Raw genomic sequence first — 23,814 nt, forward strand, 5'->3', positions numbered from 1 at the left:
CGAAGGTGCAGCCAGAGGGTCTGACTCACAACCTGCGTTCATTAGTGTCACTGGAATATAAGATGAATGTACTGACACGATTTTTAACTACTCAAGTTTTATTTTGATAAAAGTATATGACACAGGTGGAGCAGAGAATGAGTCTGGTCACCAGGGAAGTGGCTTGATAGAAAAAGTGGGAGCTGAATTGACAAGAAATGATCTTGAACCAAAGGACCAAACAAGTCTTTAAGAGTGCAGAGAGTGACTGCCTGTGGGCCATAAGACTTCCATCTACACAGAGTTCAAGTCGAATGAAGTAAGGTCAACTTTATTCCTGTGAGTTTCCTTGAATTTTAACTGAAAGCCTTTTCTAGGCAGGATAACTGCATGGATCAACCACTTTTACAATAGCTGCAAAAAAAAAATGAAATACTTAGGAATATACCTAACCAAGGAGGTGAAAGACCTCTACAAGGAATACTACAAAACACTGCTGAAAGAAATCATAGATGACACAAACAAACGGAAACACATCACATGCTCATGGATGGGTGGAATCAATAATGTGAAAATGACCATACTGCCAAGAGCAATTTACAAATTCAATGCAATTCCCATCAAAATACCATCATCATTATTCACAGAATTAGAAGGAAACAATCCTAAAATTCTTAGGGAACCAAAAAAGAACCCACATAGCCAAAGTAAGAATAAGCAAAAAGAACACATCTGGAGGCATCACATGATCTGATTTCAAACTATACTATAAGGCCACAGTCACCAAAACAGTATGGTACTAGTATAAAAATAGGCACATAGACCTATGGAACAGAATACAGAATCCACAAATAAACCCAAATACTTACAGCCAACTGATCTTCAACAAAGCAAACAAAACAGAAAGTGGGGAAAGGACATCCTTTTCAACAAATGGTGCTGGGATAATTGGCAAGCCACATGTAGGAGAATGAAACTGGATCTTCATCTCTCACCTTATTTAAAAATCAACTCAAGATGGATCAAAGACTTAAATCTAAGACCTGAAACTATAAAAATTCTGGAAGATAACAATGGGAAACCCCTTCTAGACATTGACTTAGGCAAGGATTTCATGATCAAGAACCCAAAAGCAAATGCAATAAACACAAAGATAAATAGCTGGGACTTAATTAAACTAAAGAACTTTTGCACAGCAAAAGGAACAGTCAGCAGAGTAAACAGCCCACATAGTGGGAGAAAATCTTCACAATCTATACATCTGACAAAGGACTAATATCCACAATCTACAACAAACTCAAATTAGCAAGAAAAAATAATCCCATCAAAATGTGGGCTAAGGACATGAATAGACAATTCTCAAAAGAGGATATACAAATGAATATCAAACCTATGAAAAAATGCTCAACATCAGTAATGATCAGGGAAATGCAAATCAAAACCACAATGCGATACCACCTCACTCCTGCAAGAATGGCCATAATCAAAAAATCAAAAACTGATAGATGTTGGCATGGATGTGGTGTACAGGGAACACCTCTACACTGCTGGTGGGAATGTAAACTAGTAAAATCACTATGGAACACAGTGTGGAGATTCCTTAAAGAACTAAAAGTAGATCTACCATTTGATCCAGCAATCCCACAACTGGGTATCTACCCAGAGGAAAAGAAGTCACTATATGAAAAAGATACTTGTACATGCATGTTTATAGCAGCACAATTCACAATTGCAAAAACATGGAACCAACCCAAATGCCCATCAATCAATGAGTGGAAAAAGAAACTGTGATATATATATATACACACACACACACACACATATATGATGATATGTATATACACACACACACATATATGATATATATATACACATATATATGATGGAATACTACTCAGCCATAAAAAGGAATGAATTAATGGCATTCACAGTGATCTGGAAAGATTGGAGATTATTATACTAAGTGAAGTAACTCAGAAATGGAAAACCAAACATATGGTCTCACTCAAAAGTGGGAGCCAAACTATGAGAATGCAAAGGTATAAGAATAACATGATGGACTTTGGGGACTCGGGGGAAAGGGTGGGAAGGGGATGAGGGATAAAAGACCACAAATTGTGCGCAGTGTATACTGCTCAGGTGATGGGTGCACCAAAATCACAGAAATCAGCACTGAAGAACTTATGCAGGTAACCAAACATTCCCCAATAACCTGTGGAAATAAAAAATAAAAGCTTATTTTTTTAAAAAAAGCCAGTCACAGTGGCTAGCACCTGTAGTTCCAACTACTGGGGAGGCTCAGATGTGAAGATCTCCTGAGCCCAGGAGTTCAAGGCTGCAGTGAGCTATGACTGTGACACTACACTTCAGGTTGGGTGACAGAATAAGACCCCATCTCAAAAAAATAAAGAAAAACAAGAATGGAATATTTGCAGTGTGATATTTCTCCAAAGGACAATAACTTACTAATTGATAGTAACATTTCACCAGAAACTATTATGAATATAAACTTAAAAGCATTCTCTTCCTTGGAAATTTTCCATGTTCTTTACATTAATTCCAAAAATTTAACTTGAGACCTTTGTATTTTAAACAGATGCTACTGCAAAGTATAGTCTCCAAATTTTCCCTCTTGTTTATTGCAATATAATGGTTGCCCTGAATGCAGCGGAAATCTCCAGAATCAGAAAATTTGTATGACCTAATACATGAGGAAAAATAATTGAGTGTATCTTTGCAAAAACCCACAGTCTAAGAAAAAGAGGAAGGTTTTTTCTTAGTTTCCAATAGAGAAAATCCAAAATACACAGATACTTGCTCAGCCTTTTATAAGAAATTACTGGAGAATGATTTTGGATCACAGCTTTTCTTTCACTGTTACACAAGATGGTATTTTTAAAAAATCGTGTAAAGTACCTTTGATTTATGTTTTCCATACACACAAAGAAATAGCCATAAGGCAATTCAAAAGCTGTAATTTTGGAAAATATTAGTCCTTCCATTAAGGTTCTGAGGATAAATTGAAAGCCATGTTTCTTTAACATAGGTTTTGTTTATCACAGCTCTCTCTACAATATTTTAAAACAGGTGTATTTCATGTAGTCTGATGCTTTTGAGTATCTTGAGGCATCCTGCGAACAGCTTGTAAATCTTTAAAATGCCCTTGTGGGAGCTGCATAAAAAATTAAAGAGATATGCAATCAAAAATGCAGGGGCCCGCAAGTGCTGTTGTTAAAGTCAGTCTACATTTACTGGGTGACTGGCCGGCCCGGTCACTCTGATTAGAGGCAGCCAGAATCTCTTATCTGAATGGACTCCAGAGGACTCAAAATAACATCTTGTCAAGCTGGATGTCACTTCTTTAGCAGAGGCCTCTGCGAGAACAAGATGAATGGAAGGGTCACATTTCACACATGAAAAAGCACATCTGGGAGCTGCTCTTGGTTCTCTGGCCGTCTGTGGGGTCCCCTCCCTGGAGATGACTCTCTCCATCACATCCCTTCCTAACCCTCCCCTGGGTCACTCCCTCTAACACTTTCCTAGGGATGCCCTCTGAACCCCTGGAGGCTTCTTTGTTAAAGTCTCACAGGCCCCATAACCCTTTACTCTGGGCAACTTACCTTGTTTTATAATTACTTCATCTTTCTTTTCTCTTTCTTTGGGACAGTGTCTTGCTCTGTCACCCAGGCTGGAGTGCAGTGGCACCATCATAGCTGACTGCAGCCATAATCTCAAGATACCCTCCCATTGCTCAGCCTCCCGAGTCGCCGGGACTACAAACATGCACCACCATGCCCAGCTAATTTTTAAAATCTTTTGTAGAGATAGGGTCTCACTATGTTGACCAGGCTGATCTCAAACTTCTGGCCTCAAGCCATCCTCCTGCCTTGGCCTCCCAAAGTGCTGGGATTACAGACATGAGCCACCACACCCAGCCTACACCATCTTTAATATAACTATTTCCTTCATGCTACCTCCCCACGAGATTCTGGGTGGTGTCCCACCTGGCTGTGCTCACCATTGCATCCCTGGCAGGCAGTATAGGGGCTGGCACACTGAACATTGAGTAGGAAAGAAGGAATGGAAGAGACGGCAAGGAAAGAGGGAAGGAAGGATCCCATTGCTGGGCCATCCAAATTCTCATACGGGCAGTCTGATCTGACAACCCTGTGGAACTCAAAATTGGAGCTGGACATAGTGTTTAATTGGCTGTTTACATCTGAATGCAAACAGCCAGCCATTGTCAGTGCTAGAGTGAGGGCTTCCCCCATTTGGAGAAGTCAGCCAGCTCTTGGGGCTCATTCACCTTTCTTAATGTCATTTTTAAGCAGCATCCTCTATTGGTGCTTAGAGTTGCTTAAAGGAACAAAACTACTATCATATTTGATAAAACAATTTCATGCCCAGAGGCCTGGATGTATGGTAGGTTCCTGAAAATGCCTGCAGGTGCCTGGTTCTAATATTATTACCTGTGACTTAATAGCCCAACTTTGTCAAAATGAAAGACCGCCATAAGCCCCCAAGAGCTCGGCTGAAGTTAGTCTCCTAGTCTCCCGGGAAAACTCACGACCTTTAACTGCACTTGCTACACTTTGCTCTGCAACAGACACCATCCGTCGGTGCTTTTTCTGCCTGAGTTATACGTACATATCCAGAGTCGAATGAAGAAAGACAAAACATGGTCTAGCCTTGGAGAAGTCAACCTGGACCTCACGTAAGGAGAAATGATTTGACTCTTGGTGTTTCGAGTGGAAATCAGCAAGGAGGCAGGCCTGGCATGTCGGAGGTATGGCTGCACTCATGACAACAACTGGGTACAGCTGGCTGGCGTCCCCCGGCCTGACCTTCACTTCAGGCCATGCCCTTGACCACCCTGGAAGATCAGATGTGATCTCAGCCAGGCCAACCACTCGCCCAGCACCTAGGGAAGCCTGCTTCGCTCTGGACCTGAGGGTTTGAGAGAGAAGACAGTTTCCTAAAAGAAAAATGTCTGGAGATTTTCCTATCCCTCCTCTTCATCTCCGTCCACTGCTCTCGAACAGGCTTATTTGTTTAGCATTTGCACTCTTAATAAAAGTGGTGTTATACCAATACCTATCCACTCAAGTGCTGGTGGTGAAAATTCAAAGCCCTCTGGACATGGCATGAGATGACGCATGTTTACAAGGTGTTGAATCCCGATGTGATTACAAGTGGGTAACAGACCACGTCCTCCAGACCTACTGTTGGCAGGGACTGGGGAGGAAGGACGCTCCAGCTTTTCACTAGTTAACTTGCTCACTATTCATTCTGAGGAATTCATTTTCTTCCAAAGTCTTTCAGGCCTATAGGAACCTGTTTCCTTTTCTATTGTTGTTTATTGTTTTATGTTTCTTTTTTTATTTTTCCATTGTTTTTCCTGCAAAGAAAACTGCTGAAGAAATAAGAGCATGTCGTGAGTAATAGTCGCCTCTTCCCTTAGATATTCTTCACAATGGCTGAAAACCAGCCTCTTCCCTTAGATACTCCTCATACTGGCTGAAAACCACTGACCCTATTTTTGTCAAGACTTCATTTCTGCCTTGGTCATTTAGTAGAAACATCTAGACTGGCAAATGATTTTTTTTTTTTTTTTTGAGGCGGAGTCTCGTTCTGTCGCCCAGGCTGGAGTGCAGTGGCGTGATCTGGGCTCACTGCAACCTCCGCCTCCTGAGTTCATGCCAGTGTCCTGCCTCAGCCTCCTGAGTAGCTGGGACTACAAGCACCCACCACCATGCCTGGGTAATTTTTTGTATTTTTAGTAGAGATGGGGTTTCACCGTGTTAGCCAGGATGATCTCAATCTCCTGACCTCGTGATCCACCTGCCTCGGCCTCCCAAAGTGCTAGGATTACAGGCGTGAGCCACCGCGCCCGACCATGATTTTTTTTTTTTTTTTTTTTTTTTGAGAAATGGTAAAGTTGTATCCTTGCTTCCAGCCATGAGGAATAATAATTTTATCACCCCTGGAAGGTTCCTTCTGGCCCCTGCGATTAATCTTATTCCCTGACTCCAGCCCCGGGCAACCACAGATTAGTTTCTTGTAATATAGCTAAGTATTATCATTCTAAAAGTTCACGTAAAAGAAATCATTGTTCTTGCTCAGGAAGAAGTTTTAAAGTTTTATCCACATTGCCCATGTGTCAGTAGTTTGTTACTTTCTATTGAGGTGGGATGTCTTTCTGTATGGATATACTACTATTTGTCTGTTTCTCTGCTGATTACTTTTGCCATTTGGAGTGTTCCTGTGTCCAGGCTATCATGAGTAATGCTGCTGTGAACATTCATGGACAAGTGTTTGTATGGACAAATGCTTCCATCTTTCTAGGGTAAAAAACTAGGAACAGAATTACTGGGTGATGCGGGTTCTGTTCTCTGCCCTTGTCATTCTCACCCTATTCTCCTGGTTGTTCTACATGTGGCTTATGAACCAAATACGGTCTTCTTAAAATGTGTTAGTCACACAATTAGCCTCTCAGTCTCATTCATGAATCACTTGGTGAGAGGATAGAGGAAAAAACAGACTCCATTTCCCCGACTCTCTACTCATCATAGCACAGTCAGCACAGAATACTTCTGTGACCCTTGTTTGTCAAAATGTGTGGGGATTTCTTTCCACCGGCAACCAATTCTGCAATGGACACCAACTGAATGTCCCTAATGCAATTCAATTCTAACACTGCCTACTGGGAGGTAGCATCGGATCTCACAGGTTGAAGGCTCAGTCCCACAAGGCTTCTCCCCCGTGCCACTTCAGATGCTGGTTGCAAGCACAGGTTGTGGCTGTGCTTCTGACCTACTGACTGTAGATTGAGGTTCCCATGATTCCCTCTTCTGGTTCAATTAATTTGCTATAGCTGCTCACAGAACTCAAGGAGACACATGTGCTGGTATACAGTCACCCGTTGATTAACAACAGCAATACATTCTGAGACATGTGTCATTAGGTAATTTTGTCATTGTGCAAACATCATAGAGTGTACTCACACAAACAGATTGTATAGCCTACTATACACCTAGGCTATATGGTATAACCTGTTGCCCCGAGGCTACAAGCCTGTACAGCATGTTAGTGTACTGAACACTGTAGGCAACTATAACACAATGGTGAGTGTATGTGTATCTAAACATATCAAAACACAGAAAAAGTACAGTAAAAACACAGTATGGTACTCTTAGGGCACCACTGTTCTACATGTGGTCTATCATTATGTGGCACATGACTGTATTGTAAAGGATATTATAAAAAATACCAAAGAACAGATACACAGGGCAAGGGATGGAGGAATGGGTGCCGAGCTTCCAGGCCCTCCACAGGCACACCATCTTTCAGGAGCCTCCCTCCACATGTTCAGTTATTGGGAAGTTCCTGAACTCAGTCCTTTTGGGTTTTAATGGAGGCTTCACTGCGTAGGCATGATTGATGAATCATTGGCCATTGGTGATTAACTTGACCTTCAACCTTTCTCCCCTCCCTGGAGGTTGCAGGCTGAGGTTGAAAGTCCCAATCGTCAATCACACCTTGGTCTTTCCTGTGACCAGCTCCCATCCTGAAGCCACCTAGAGGCTGACAGCCACTGGTCATCTCATTAGCATACAAAAGACATTCTTACAGCTCCGGAGATTCCAAGGAGTTTAGGAGCTGTGTGTTAGGAAACAATGAGGAAGACCAAATGTATATTTCACAACATCACACTTGGTTTCTAGAAAGAAGCCCATTCAACCAGGTGAGTCAAGAGAGCCTTATGATGTAGACAAAGGTACCTTAAGCAGTCTAAAGGCAAGAAACATGGTCAGGACTCGGGAAGGACTGAACAGGGAAAGCTGTCAGGAACAAAGGCAGCGGTGACTTCAAGTTGTGTCTGGTCAGTTCCCTTCAACACCATCTCTTTCACTGTTCCCTGCTACCAACCAGCCCACACATTTGCACATGGTCCTGTGTGGCCATCCTCAAATGGGTGGCCCAAACTCCAAGTCAACAGGATATTCCTGCTCTGTCCTTGATAGGTTAGTTTTAGTGTCCACACATTTAAAGATCCCAGGAAAGAGAATCAGATGGGTCAGCTTGTGGCAACTGTCATTCCCTAGTTCAATTAGCTTGTGTGTGTGTGTGTGTATGCGTGTGAATGTGTGTATGTGAATGTGTGTATGTATATGTGCATTTGTGAGTGTGTGTGTACATATGAGTGTTGTGTGTGTGTATATGTGTCATGTGAGTGTGAATGCACGTGTATGAGTGTGTATGTGTGTGCTGTATGTGAATGTGTGTATAAATGTGTATGTGTGTATATGTGAATGTGTGTGCATGTGTGTGAATGTGTATGTGAGAGTGTGCATGTATGTGTGATGTGTGTGTGTTTATGTGCAGGTGTGTGTATGTGAGTGTGTATATGTGAGAGTGTGTGTGCTGTGTGTATGTGAATGTGTGTGTATGTGAGAGTGTGTGCATATGTGTGAGTGTGCATGCATGCGTGTGTGTCAGGCAATCGTGGATTGATGTACCATAGCGGATTATCCAAATGGACTAAGAAAAAGGCAGTTTCTCTGTGTACACATGTGATTGGCAGAACCTGGAGCAATGCCGTATATGATGGGCATTTCTCGTTGAACCCCTTCCGCCTGTAGAACGGCTCTGGCAGCTGGTAGCCTCTGGTAGGCAGCTGACTGCCACCATGTCCATGCCAGCAGCTTGGGTCTTTACTCATGCAATTGATTCTGTGCATAATTAATTACTGAAAAAGTGAGCAACTCAAATTTAATTTCACTAAAAGTGCATCACAAGGCACGAGTATTCAGAAAGACCCCTGTCTCCAAAGAGGTACAAATGAAACCTTCATATGTCTTTGACTGATATTTGAGCCACACTCGCTTCAATCCTGAATTTGCATCACTTTCTGACTCATACTTTTATATGTTTCATTCTGTGTATTTTTAATAGTTTATTGTTCACATATCATACAATTTATCCATTAAAAGGATACGATTGAATGATTTTTAGTATATCCACAAATATATGCAGCTACCATTACAATGTTAGAACATTTTCATCACCTCCAGAAGAAGCCCCATAAGCTTTAGCTATGGAACTCTACTCTCCTAGCTCCCTCCCCCCGTCCTAGGCAAACACTAATCTGCTTTCTGCCTCTGTAGAAATGTTCTGGACATTTCATGTATATGGAATCATATAATATTTGGTCTTTTGGGACTAGCATCTTTCACTTAGCATAATGTTTAATGCTTTTGAGATTCATCCATGCCATAGCATGTGTTAATGCTTCCTTCCTTTTTAAACCTGAGTAACTTTGCACTGTATGTATTAATATATTCTGCATTTGTTTATCCATTCATCTGTCGACAGATACTTGGGTTATTTCTGCCTTTTGGCTATTGTGAGTAATGCTGCTATGAACTTGGGTGTGCAACTATCTCTCGGAAACTCTGCATTCTTTTCTTTTGAATATATACCCAGAAGTGGAGTAGCTGAATCACATGCTAATTCGATCTTTGTTTTTTTGTGAAACTGCCACACTGTTTTCCATAGCAGCTGCAGTGTTTTCTGTTTCCACCAACAGTGCACTTGGGTTCAATTTCTTCACATTGTTGTCAGCACTTGTTACTGTCTCAGTTTGATTCTAGCCATCCTAGCGGGTGTGAAGTGGCGTCTCTTTGTAGTTTTGAAGACTCACTGGCATTTTCAACTAGCTATGTCCAAACAGAACTATCTTTTTCCTCTCAAAATCTGCTTCTCTCGTTGTGAGTCCCATTTACATCAAAGGCATCAAGATTCGCCCACAAACCAGTGCATGTTTCCAGCATCTTCTTTCTAATCTAGCACCCATGTCCATGCTCGACATTGGCACCCCGAGCCAGCCACGCTCTCAGCGTGCTGCGTGTTGCATTAAATTTTAAAAATCTATGTCATGTATCTTTCATCATTTTTCTTCGATTACAACCTACGTTCATTACTGAGAATCTGCAAAAGTATAAAGATAAAAATTTAAAATACTTCCCTCACCTACGGAAAACAATGGACCGGTGAATTAACTTCTTAGTGTGGTTGCCATGTGTACACACTCCATGCGTTTAATTTAAAAATAAACACTCTTTACCCCTGACCAAGGCAACTCTAAAGTGTGAGCTCCCCTTCCTCTGGAGTTCTCCTGTGGTGTGGAGCCAAAGTTTGTATTAGCCCATTTTCATACTGCTATAAAGAAACAACTCAAGATGAGATTTGGGTGGGGACACAGCCAAACCATATCATTTACCCTCCAGGGGACTTTGTTGGATACTACCCCCTGCCCCGGCAACTCCCTATCCCTGGTGTCACTTTCCTTTCCCCACTAGTCTTTTCTGGGGCATGTCTTGTTCCATCACCCTTATAAGATCTGCTTCTCAACATCTGCCATAGGGAAGCCTGACACATCCTGATATGGTTTGGCTCTGTGTCCCCACCCAAATCTCATCTTAAATTGTAGCTCCCATAATTCCTATGTGTTGTTGGAGGGACCTGGTGGGAGATAATTGAATCATGGGGGCGATTTCCCCCATACTGTTCTCATGGTAGTGAATAAGTCTCACAAGATCTGATGTTTTTATAAGGGGAAACACCTTTCTCTTGGCTCTCATTCTCTTCTCTTGTCTGCCACCATATGAGACATGCCTTTCACCTTCTGCCATGATTGTGAGGCCTTCCCAGCCACATGGAACTGTGAGTCCATTAAACCTCTTTGTTTTGTAAATCGCCCAATCTTGGGTATGTCTTTATCAGCAGCATGAAAACAGACTAATACAGATCTTTCCACACCTTAGCTAATCCAGGGTGACATTTTAAAACAATCTTTTAATATAAAATAATTTAAAGGTCAGGTACAGTGGCTCACACCTGTAATCTCAGCACTTTGGGAGGCTGAGGTGGGCAGATCACCTAAGGTCAGGAGTTCAAGATCAGCTTATCCAACATGGTGAAACCCCATCACCACTAAAAATACAAAAATAGCCAGGCATGGTGGCATGTGCCTATAATCCCAGCTACTACTTGGTAGACTGACGCACAAGAATCACTTGAACCCAGGAGGCAGTGGTTGCAGTGAGCCGAGATCGCACCACTGCCCTCCAGCCTGGGCAACAGAGAGAGACTCCATCTCAAAAAAATATATATATACAGAGAATAGTATAATGAACCCCTAGTTCCATTCCAACAATTACCCACATTCTGTTCTTTGTGTTGCGTCTGTCCTCCCAAAACTGTTTTGGCTTTTTTTCTCGAGCATGTACAACAAATTCCAGATGCCATATCATTTACTGAAAAATACTCCAGTGCTTATCTCTAACGAATAAATGATGAATGCTTAAATGCACACACACAATACCATTCTTATATCCAAAAGATTAGTAATCATTCCTTAATATTATCTAATAAACAATCTATCTTCAGTTTTCCTGATTGTTGTCTCGAAAGTGACTTTTTCCGGTTCATTTGCACTATTTATTGCTCTTAGCTGATATGTCTCTTAATTATCCTGTGATCTTAACAGTTTCAACTCTTCCTCTGGTTTCTCCATGCCAGCTATTTGTTGGAAGCAATCAGCTCATTTTCCAGGTCATTTATCTTATAGAATGTCTCACTTTTGGTTGAATCGTTGAGGAATCATTTAAGGCTATCTTCCAACCCTCATATTTCCTGTGGATGGATAGTTAGATCTAGAGGCTCAATTCAGCTCAGGTTGTTCAATTTATGGACAATAATATGTTACAGGTGATGCTAGAAACTTATTGCTGAGAGTCAAGAGGCACAGGATGTCTGGGGTCCCACCTTTGGTGACGTTAAGATAAATGAGAGGAATCAGGTGTTGTCAGCCTGATCCATCCATTATAAAGTTTCCCATCAACTTTCCACCTCATGGTTTTAGCTCTCTCTTGGGATTATAAATTTAAAGTATCTTTGTGAGCTTGACAGCTGAGAAAAGAGACCTATGTGTGTTGGTTGATAAACTTATTGCTCATTTGGCAGCTCTGGGGATTCTATGTGATTTAGCGCCCTGACTCCTGGTCAGGCCTCCCTGTCGGGTCTTGATCTGGTCTGGTCCTGACCTTGCCTTTCCCATCAAGCCCTTTGGACTGTTTGATGCAGGAATCATTCCATACACTACTCCTGGGGATTGTCTCCACATTCCAGGCAACAGGGATGTTTGAGATCCAGGGCATGTCTTGGAAGCAGGTGCTACCTGGATTCCAGCTCCATGCTGAGATGTCTGCTGCCACATCAAGATCAACATCTTTGAAGCCACCAGTGCTGCAAGAGAACTGCAGAAGTCACCATGAAACCTTCACGAAACCACCTGCAGGGCCACCAGTTCAACACGCTTTCCCTCCCACAGTCAACATTGCAGAATGAGAGTTGAGTGAAACAGTTAATCTGTTCATTCTTACTTACCTTTTTTCACTTGTTTATTTCAGAACCCTCTTCCCAAGGCACAGACATGAGTCTGTGTGGGCTGGGCCACAGAGCAGTTTGCGGGGTAGATGCTGTCCAGAACCCAAATGAGCCCTTGATCCTTACCTGGCTCACTCACTAGAGACCCTCGTGTGCTCTTCAACCCTCCTTCCTCTTAGGATGAGTTACTTCCCAGGGAGCTCCAAAGTCTCTCAGCAAATGTGTCTTTGATAGGGTCAGTCCATAGGCCATATAGACAAGATATACAGACCTGTCAGACCCGTCTGAATCATGGTATGAGAACAGGGAACTCCACACACTGGAGCTCCGCTGCTGCCTAAACAGCAGCAGAAAGCAGAGAGGTTGGAACCTTCAGAGAGGTACAAACCATGGGCTACCAAAGGAGTGTTCTTCCAAAAGGCCTTTTAAAAATATGAAAAATCATTCTAGTAATTCAAGTATCTCTGTTTGTGGAATGTGTTTAGGAAATGGGTAGGAAACAAAGACTTGAACAGCTGCCCGGGGACTGGGAAGGACTCTCAAATGGCATTATTTCTATTTTCCTCTCAGGGAAACTCCCTCGAGTCTCAGGTCTTGATCAAGGATGCATGTAGGACTCTGGTGAATTTTTCAACTGGTTCTTGTCCTTCACTGATCTGAGGGGAATTCCAACGCTAGTCACCCACCATCTTGTGATGAGTGGCCAGGGACAGGCCCAAGCTAGATCCGTGACCATTGCAGCAATGATGTTCAACCATTCTGGGAACCCTCCTGGGGATGGCGATGACATTGGAATACTGTTAAGGTGGAATTTTGCCCCCTGATACCAGCCTGGAATCACAGACACCTCTCAGAAAGGTCCCCAAGGGAGAAATATACACACCTTGAAAACAAGCAGCCCAAAGACAGTGTTCTCTTACTAAGCATTCACATCATATTTTAATTTTATTTTTGGCGTAGCATTGTAGTGGCACCTTTTCCTGTTTTCACAATTAGGAACCCATCATTCCTATTCAGCTCCTGAGCCCACAGCTGTGTAGGAGTTCTCTGGACACCACTCCCTTCCTCTGACTTCCCCTCTGCCAGCTTCCCATGTGGCTTTCTTCTCTCCAACCAAAGAGCCAGTGGATCCCAAGCACTATTTTATCACAGTTAAAGACTGTCTTCTTTCTCATTAGAATAGATTCCAGGTGAATGCCAACCCATTTGATCTTACTCAGGGAGGAACTGCCAAGTCCCAGTGACAGTTAGTGAGGACATTAGAAGAAAATGAACCGTGGACCACTTGGTAATTCTGCATCTCAATAGTCGGCCCTTCACACACGGCTGAGTTAGAGGTGCTGGATCCAGCTCTCATGCCCCGCAAGAACGTGACCAGTGGGATCAAGTCTTTAGAGTTCTTCAGGCCAAATGTGAGGCTGTGTGGCTTCCGAAGCCAGGACTAAAAGGCCATGTGGGTTCTGCCTTGTTCACTGGAGCATTTGCTCTTGAAATCCTGACTGCCTTGTAAAAAGTCCAATGCCTCTGAAGCTGCCATGCTCTGAGGAAGCCCACGCCACATGGGGAGGCCATCTGGAAACATTCTGATCTGTAGTCCCAGCTGAGCTCAGGCACCAGAGATGTGAGTGAAGAAACTTCTAGAAGACTGCAGTCATTCAAGTCTTTTACATTGTGGAACAGAGAACAGAGATAAGTCAACTCTACAACTCCTGCCCAAATTCCCAACCCATGAAATTCGTAATAATAATAAAATGATTATTGTTTTCCTCCTGTAAGTTTTGGGGAATTTTGTTCCTTAGCAACTAACAGCTGAAACACTGAGAACTCTGGTCCTCACTTCCACACAAGGATAGAAAATTTTTATTTTGTATCTTTTCTTTTATGTTGTTTTCCTTCTCTTTCACTTGACATCTATTATTGTGGGAGAAATCCTGAACTCTTCCAATTCCTTCTAGAAAAGCCAAAGAAGCATCTTTCAATTGATAATCAGTGATAAATGATCAATTATTTGCAGATCTATACAAATATGCTGAACACAGAACCCATAGCGGCATGATATGGTTTGGCTTTGTGTCCCCACCCAAATCTCACCTTGAATTATAATCCCGATAATCCCCAAATGTCAAGGGTGAGGTCAGGTGGAAGCAATTGAATCATAGGGGCAGTTTCCTCCATGCTGTTCTCATGATAGTGAGTGAGTCTCATGAGATCTGATGGTTTTATAAGTGTCTGGCATTTCCCCTGCTTGTACTCACTCCCTCCTGCCGCTCTGTGAAGAAGGCGCCTTGCTTCCCCTTCGCCGTCTGCCATGATTGTGTAAGTTTCCTGAGGCCTCCCCAGGAACGTGGAAATGTGGATCAATTAAACCTTGTAAATACTCCAGTCTCAGATATTTCTTCATAGCAGTGTAAGAATGGATGAATACAAGGCACATACAGTGAAGGTGGCTGAAAGGTTTCCATTTGGCCACTGACTTCACTTACTCTACTTTTCAGTGATATGCAATGACATAGGAAGAAAGGAAAAACAAATCTAAAGACAAAGGAAGTCACGTTTTCAGGACACTCATGGTGGAATCATTGAATTGGCCAGAAGTCCTGCAGTAGGGAGGCCACCAGGTCAATGGCTACATCCGTATGACAGAGGATGTGACCACTTACAGTGATGGCAGAGAGCACAGGAGAGATGGCGGAAATGCTGAGATACACATTGTTGTGGAAAACAACAGACATGTGTGCATTGAAAGCAGTTCTGGTTAAAGTAATTTTAAAAGAAGAGAGACAAACCCAGGAGATATCAGTCACTTACAACCGGAAACATATACAAGGATGTTCATTGCAGCCCTGCTGGTTTTAGCAAAAACATGGAAACAACCTCATGCATCAAAAGACAAGTGAGCAGATGAACTCTTCATTGGCATAAATACAAGCAATAAAACTGTATGAAAAGGAAAGCAGGCCAATGAAAGCCAGGACTCAGGTGATAATTAGTCTCAGGTGGAGAAATGCAGAAGGGTCAAAGGAGAACCATCTGGATACAGGAAGTTCGTTGTCAAAGTTAGAGCTTTTGTTTTGGGTAGTAAATTTTCTGGTGCTCAAAAATAACTAGATACATAAAAATCCAAATGTGCGCCATCCATGGGTCAGCGATGAGGGCATGTCTGAGAGCAAGGACTGTGGTTAATCCAGCCCGGTACAGGAGGCCCAGCCGAGCAAAGGAAGGGAGACCATGACACGGGAGAAAGACAGGTGCAGGAGCAGGCAGAGGGGCTCCTCCAAGCAGCTGAGCTGCAGGGGGGAAGAAAGTGAAGGCAGCAGCAGAAGGGCGTGAACAGGGCCAGGATGTTGTTCTGTGTGTTTGTTTTTAGTGCATTTGCTAATGGAAACAATCCAGGAACTGATGATGCAGGAGTGAGGGAGAATCCCGGGACTGGCACTGCGAGGAAGCAGGAGGGATTGTGAAGTGGTGTCAAATGAGCTTCGCTCTGTGGAACAGAATGTCCTGTCCTCCTTGCAGAAGGGGCAGCTGCCTGCTTGCCTGGCAAAGCATTGTCTCAAATAAAAGGAATGTGGGTGTCAGGTGTAACCTAAGACATCCACCTTGCACCCACACCTGGCATCTATCTCACCCCTACACATTGTGTGTCTTACAGACCCGCCTACCTTCCCATGGAGACATCGTCTTATTTGCAGAAAGCCATGGACCCAAACAATCCCCCTCCACCTGCCTGCCTTTCCTCAAAATCCTGCCTTGATCTCCATTCTCTGGGTGAGGGAAGATACTGCATGTTTTCCAAGGGAGGCACATTTCTCAGCTGTCATGTCCCTGCCTGATTTCTGGACTCCCCTGCTTGGTTTCTGGGCTCCCCTGCCTATCAACAGTGACTGCAGGCTCCTTGAACCTGCTCGGGCCCACCCTGTGGCTTCCACCTTCACAGACCCTGAGCTGCAGACACCTGGGCATGGAACTTCCCCCACCACGTTGTTCCTGGGGGGTCTTTCTTCCTTCTTATTTGTAAGAAACAGTCGATACGATTTCAGGCGTAGTTTAATGCTGCTTCCCACATGGCACATCCCCACCTGCAGTGGACGTGCTCCCCTTCACACCCCTGCCTCATGTCATCTGGACATTTCTCATGGGCCCTGCCCGCCTGCCCCCTCCACACCTGCTCTGGGCTGGGCTCTCCCCGGGACCCAGTTATGTCCTGTTCGTCGTTATGTGCCCCACAGCAGGCAGGCTCCCAAAGGCCTCTTTTGCCCTCCCCGGCAGTGAGAGTCCTGATGCTGCTCCCAAATCCATGTCCTTCTAAGAGAAGAGTTGGGGGAACCAAGCATTATGCCTGATGCCAAATCCAACTCAGGCCAATGGAGCTGAGTCAAACACAGTTTTACTTTCCTGAAAATCTTGGGGCTTTCTCTAAAAAGTGGAGTCAATCATTTTGTGAGGAGCCGCCTCACCCTGAGCTAGAGTGAGACCTCTGACTCCTGGACCTTCCTTCTAGGCTCATCCTGGGAGCACCCTCCTCTGTCCCTGCCCCTCCTTCCCATGGATCCTCCTGCCAGTGTGGGTGGACGCTGCTAACTCAGAAGTCCCACCCCTGCCCTGGCCAAGTGCCCACTCCTGCACGCACATGGCCAGCTAGGTCTCCACACCGCTGTCTCCACCTTGCCTCTCCTACTCCCTGTTTCCATTCCCATCTCTGTCCTCATCCTGCTGGTTCCCTTTTCAGTGGTCCTGGCCCCGCCCAGTTCCTAGGGCCCCCGCTGCACCATCTGACCGGATGCTGACCTTAGCTGCTACATTCACTTCTGTTGCCTGGGGACTTGGAGGAGCTGACCCCTGGCTGGAGGGAATGGGAGAGGCTTTAATTTAGTACTTTCTTTTGAGGCTTTCCCTCTCCCAACCAGCTTTCATTTCCTCCCTGTGGCATTTGCCGTTCCTTGTCTCCACCCCAGGCCTTTTCCCACAACCAGGAAGGTGGGCTGGGGCAGGAGAGGGTGGTGCCGGGCTTTGCAGGGGTGGTTTCCATTAATTATTGGGATAACAATAAGAAGCTGAGAAGAGAGGGAGAGACAGAGACAGAGATGCAGAGACTCACCGTGCCACACTGCACTGCAACTACCCCACACTGCATTGCCTGTACATTTTCCAAAAGTTACCATCTCCAGCTGGGGTGGAGGAGGTTGTGAGTGAGGGCTGGGCCTCCAGGGGAGAGATCTCCTAGCCCCCTCATCCTGCGGCGTAAGGGACCCTAACAAGAGAGCAGGGGAGAAAATCCAGTGGGTGGAGGACGGAAGCACCCGAAGATCCTCCTATTCAGGGCAGGTCTTGTCTTCAAAAATTTTTAGATATGGTTTTGTTCCTGGCATAGGAATCTTCATTCCTTTCACTCCTGGAACCAAAATAAGAGAGACAGGTTTCCTCGGTAACTAAGGAAACATCTCTAGAGAAGGGTTATATTGTTTTGAAGTGTTTTGAAATCTTATCAATGGTTTCCAGGGAAACGCAAGATGATGAATAGAGGCCTTGCTAGGTAAATTTAAGAAGAAACATGGGGGAACATATTTGGATTCACAGTGTGCAAGTATTCAGCTGTGTATCAAGGCAGGAAAGTATATTTCACTCTCATCTGACATTTTAATTTTATTACTGGTTCAGCTTCATGTACAGTAAGTCCTCAGGGAGGTCAGCATTATTTGAACCCCAATTAAAGAAATTACACAAAATTTTTAAATTATGAAATTTGTGAATCCCATGGGAATCAAAATTTTAATTAACATTATGTATGACACGTAGGGAAAATAAAGATTTAAAGTAGCAACTGAGCCGCCAAACTGTGACCAGAACAGTTTGCGAATTAAACAGCAGTGGCATCTCCAGCAGAAACGGCAGAACGGCAAATGAGCTCAGGGAGATATGGCCAGAACTGTGTCTCCAGTTCATCTGTCACTCCTACCCCGTGTGCCAGTCAAAAACACCTGGTAAGTCTGACTGTCCAGTGGTATGGGGTTTTAATGGTTTTTCGTTTTGTTAAGCTACTGAAATCACCAGGTGCCCTTGTGTTCTTTCAGGAGGTAATATTTTTTCTTGGTTGATCCATGATCACACCTCAGGGTTCATCTTTGCCCGTATTGCTTGTGACTATTTTTTGTTTGTTTTTGAAACAGGGTCTTGCTCTGTCATCCAGGTTGGAGTGCAGTGGCACAATCACAGCTCACCGCAGCCTCAACTTCCCTAGCTCAAGGGATCCTCCCACATCAGCCTCCCGAGTAGCTGGGACCATGGGTGTGTGACCACACTCAGCTAATTTTTAAAATTGTTTTTGTAGAGATGAGGTCTCACTATGTTGCCCAAACTGCTGTTGAATTCAAAGTACCAATGTCCTCTAAGTCCAGATAATTTCATATCACTACATCTCTTGAGAAACATCTTCCCTTTAAGTGAAATTGAAATTTGCACTTCAATATCTTGAGTAATATTTTCTGTTGTCACAGTGCCCTTACATGCTTTATATAAGGTGAGACTCTTCTATTTTTCCTTGGCTTTTGTTATTGGAATCAAATACAATTGATTACAAGCAAAAACAGATGAGCTGACCAGGCTCGGTGCCTCACGCCTACAATCCCAGCACTTTGGGAGGCCTAGGCAGGTAGATCGCCTGAGGTCAGTAGTTCAAGACCAGCCTGGGCAACATGGTGAAACTCTGTCTCTACTGAAAAATACACAAATTACCCGGGTGTGGTGGCGGGCACCTGTCATCCCAGCTACTCAGGAGGCTGAGGCAGGGAGAATTACTTGAACCCAGGAGGTGGAGATTGCAGTGAGCCAAGATCACGCCACTGCACTCCAGCCTGGGTGACAGAGCGAGACTCCATCTCAATAATAATAATAATAATAATAATAATAATAATAATAATAATAAAACAAAAAACCCAGATGAGCCTAACTATATATCAAATTGATATTATAACCACATAGAAAAATAACAATTAATTCAAGTAACTTTTGAAAAGTGTACTTTGATTGCGTACCTTCCAGTGGGATAGATTTTAAGGACAAAAGGTCTTCAAAGAAATGTTGACATTTACTTAATAGGTTTGCTTTCAGCAGTGACATTGGTATAGTGATTGCAAAACTATTTTGTGAGGTTGTAGGACTGGGCAAATGAAGAACTATGTAGTTATTGGAAACCCAGGACCTCACAGTGGGAGAAGGGAGATAAACATATATGAGGTGTGCGAATGTGAAGAAGAACCTGTTGGTGTGGGATTGGAGGTAGGAGGTAAAGGCATCATCACAAGAACTCATGATTTTAATTTAAAAAACTATGTTTCATATCTCTGCCCATTGAAAAGAAGAAACAGTGACACAATAGCAGCAAAGAGCACACTTGGCACCCAGACTTTGGTTGGTTTTCCTTCCTTCCTTCCTTCCTTCCTTCCTTCCTTCCTTCCTTCCTTCCTTCCTTCCTTCCTTCCTTCCTTCCTTCCTTCTTTCCTTCCCTTTCTTTCTTTCTCTCTCTCTTTCTTTCTTTTTTCTTTTCTTTCCTTTCTTTCTCTCTTTTTCTCTCTCCCTTCCTTCCCTCCCTCCCTCCCTCCCTCCTTACGTGATAGTCTTAATTTGTTATATTTCACTGTAGCTTTAAGCGACCTTGCGACTGAATCTCCTGTTCTCCTTAATCCAGCTCCACTCCACCACCACAGCTTAATTCTGACTTTAGATCCGGAGCAGTTGTTCGGCTGGTCTCGAACTCATGGTCTGGCGGATCCTCCGTTCGACTCTGTTGTGTGAGCCACTTCATGCTCAGTCCCATTGGTGGAGGATGGTGTTTAGAAACCAGACCTTGGTTTGGTTTCTCCACCAAAGGGGAAAAGGGTGATTCTAGGCCTGGGGCACGGAAAGTATGAGGTCAGCCTGAAATGTCTTCTAGTATCAGAAGGAAGGGTGTACCCAAAGCCTAGGCAAAGAATGTGAAATTAGCAGACTTAAAGGGCCTCCAACTGGCAGCATTTGGGATGGTTTGAATGTTTTCCAAAAATGGATTACAACACATTGCATTTTTAAAAAGCATTCACAAATCCAAAATAATTCCAAAAAATGGTGATGTTGGGGGCAGATCTTCTTTACAGAACAATTCAGGTAATAAATAGATAAGAAACAATAGAATTAGAAAAAAGTTACCATTTTGTAGCCACCAATGTCATAGTATATTCAGATAAGAATATATTCAGGGCGCAGCTGGAGGAGAGAGGCGGTGGCTGGCAGAGTGGATGCCCCCACCGTGCCAAGCCCACCTTCCCCTCCTGACAGTCTCTGAAAACAGGGCCTGGCCTTAACACTTCACCCTCCAGCGTGGAACCCCGCTCACCCCTCCAGCGCCGGAAACCCTCGCTCACCCTCCAGCTGAACCTCCTGCTTCACTCTCCAGCTGAACCCTGCTTTCACCCTCCAGCGCGGAACCCTGCTCACCCTCCAGCTGAACCCTGCTCTTCTCACCTCTCCAGCTGAACTCCTGTTTCGCCTCCCTCTCCAGCGCTGAACCTTGCTCACCCTCTCCCAGCGCTGAACCCTGCTTCACCTCTCCCAGCGCTGAACCCTGCTTCACTTCTCCAGTTGAACCCTGTTCACTCCTCTCCAGCTGGAACCCCACCACCTCCAGCTGAACCCTGCTCACTCTCCAGCTGAACCCTGGCAGCCACATTGTGGAACGGGTATTTTTTCAAAATCCTTTCCTAATACCCACGTTTGCAGGGAAGTTCAGACCAGGCTGCCAGGTCACTGTTAAACAATGACTTTGGGAACACAGTCCCCTTCAGCTGGCATTTGGCTAGAAGGTGGCACCGGGGCAGAGGGCAGCCTTCAGCCCACAGCAATCCCAGGAAGGCTCCTGCCCAGCCAGTGGGTCTGCTGGGGGCAGCTCCTCAGCTCCAAAAACCTAAAATCACTCCAGAGGTGAGTGAGAGTGACAGAGCGACCACTGAGTCCCCGCCAGGTGCCAAGAACACGAGGAGGTGGAGTCCCCTCTCCCGGAAGCCTTGCAGGCGTCCTCCAGGCCCATTTGGAATCCCCACCCCACATTTAGTTCTCTTAGGACTCTGTTAGCAGAAGAGGGGCAAGATCTAAATACATGTTTGTTGAAGGCCATGCAAATTCCACAAGTTCAATAATTTTGCAAACACTTGGACTTTTTATGCTGTTTATGAGCTCAATGCTCCCTCCTGCTCCCCACAAGCACGAGGGGGGCCTCACAGACACAGCAAATCCTGTTTGCTCCTATGCCCTGTGCATCAAGGTCAGGCACACCAACGGTGCGCTAGCATTGGAGACAGGTCCGGTCTCAGTCTCAGTTCCAGAGTGACCTTGGGCAGCCTTTTATTTCATCACTGGTGCCTTCGTCTCTCATGTGGGATGGATTTTCTGCCCCATGGGGTGATTATGAGCACTAAATGAAATTAGAAGCTTGTGAGAGTTTGAAACTGCTTTCTTCTGAATGCAGTTTCATGCCTTCCATGCAGCTGAATGCCTGCCCTTGGCAGCAGTGATAGTTAATCAGATGTGGGTTTCCTTGTACTTTGAAGCCGTGGAAGCACCCATTGGGATTTGGAAATAATTGCAGGTATTCTTCAGCTCATCAGGACTGGAGTGATCCAACACAAACAAGGAAGAGCGTGCTCTGGGTAACCTGCTGGCTTCTGCCAGTACAGGCGGGCAGGCCCCACTGTCTGTGCCTGGGTCCCTGCGCTGCTCTGCAACCATCTACCTCGTCTTGCTGATGAGCAGCTGCTGCAGAATTAGAGACTGGGAGGAATTATTAGAGGTCCACCCATGGCAATGTAAAACCAAACCAAACGAAACCAAAAAACAAAGAAACAAACAAAAACACAACAAAGTACTGGTATTATTATTTTTTAAAACAGCTTTCTTTCCCCCAAATCTCCATTTTTCATTTCATTTCAGAGAGTGTATGCCAGCATCTATAGAAACCCAATATGTGCATCGATAACCAGAACCTGGGGCTGCACTGATGAGGTTGTCTAAGCACCTGGAGTAGTGCTGGTAAAATCCACACCCTGGACATCATTCGCCACTGAGGCAGCAAACTTAGGGGATTTCCCAGAAGATGAGGAGGAAGAGTTTGGGAGCACATCAGATACCAGATGGCAGTGAGGTTGGGGAAGCAAGGCAGAACAGGATCTTAAATGAATCAATAGAAACCCAGTCAATTGAACTGGGTCATGTTGGAGTTGAAAGGGTGTTGGGCAGGCATGGAAACCTAGACACAAATATTGGCAGGGCTCTTCTAGCTCCCTGGGACCGAATGAAGCTTGATTCAAGGAGTTTGTGCAGTCAAGCGTCCTTGGCGCACACCCCCTAGGATGAGAGGAACATCCCAAGATCAACCTTCTTCCAATTCTTTGTGCATCAAGCAGTGTCATCAGTTCAGCTGCCCTGGCAACCAGCCTACAGAAGAAAGTGTTCCTGAGCCATGTCACACCAACACCATTCTATCCCATCAATAATCACCTCTCTTCTTATTGATGGATAAATTAGCTTCAGGGTTTATACCTCAGTTTTTATGAGTCTAGTTAACTTCTGTCTGTCCTTGAAAGACAGGCACTGTCAGTGTAATAAAAAAATCAAGTTTCTGGAGACCAGAGCTGGGCTACAAAGAATTCACCCAGGTCAGGACCCCCACCCCAAGGAGCAGCTGCTTGTGCAGCCAGCCCAGCTGCATTTGAGGCTGGCTTGCCTTGAGGCTCAGCATATGTGATCACATAAGAATCATTGTTAAAGAATGACAGATCACATTTCCAATTCTTTAGGTTAACATCTACGCTTTTACGTTACTCACTGTGTCTAGTCTCCCTTTTATTGTAACTGTAAACACAAATAAAATGTTCAATAAATGCTGATTTATTTATTTAATGGACAGATTTATGTAATAAAATATTGAACCTATATTTATTAAATATATTTAATTTATTAAATATATTTATATATTTTATAAATATTTAATTTATTTATATAATTGTATAAATTTATATTACTATATTAATAAATTAATAAATATATTAATATATAATTATATGAATAGATTAATAAATTAATATATTTAATTTAATATATAATTTATATAATATTAAATATATTTAATAAATATAGGTTCAATATTTTAGACTGAAAATGACTAAATACAAATGAGGGCAAAAGGCAGACTGTATGTGAAAGCACTTTAAGATAAATATGCTTTATAAATACAAGTGATTGTAAATTGCCCAGCGGGATTCCATTCTAACACCGGCCACACATGGGATAGGACTTACATCCAAACCGTGACCCAAGTCTGCTTTATGGGTTTCATGGTTGTAAGCAGTTTCTCACTCA

The 23,814-nt window shown here is 43.9% G+C and overlaps 1 long non-coding RNA gene across 1 annotated transcript; it reads right to left on the reverse strand.

The window, feature by feature from the left end:
- Positions 1-13,340: 13,340 nt before the first annotated feature.
- Positions 13,341-18,639, reverse strand: LOC103876610. The gene is made up of 2 exons (XR_004176669.1): positions 17,528-18,639; positions 13,341-14,090 (listed from the first exon to the last, which is right to left on the reverse strand). It is a non-coding gene; the product is annotated as an uncharacterized LOC103876610 (long non-coding RNA).
- Between the last annotated feature and the right edge of the window lie 5,175 nt (positions 18,640-23,814).

The sequence above is a fragment of the Papio anubis genome, chromosome 10 (genome assembly GCF_008728515.1).
Source record: "Papio anubis isolate 15944 chromosome 10, Panubis1.0, whole genome shotgun sequence".
Taxonomy (NCBI): domain Eukaryota; kingdom Metazoa; phylum Chordata; class Mammalia; order Primates; family Cercopithecidae; genus Papio; species Papio anubis.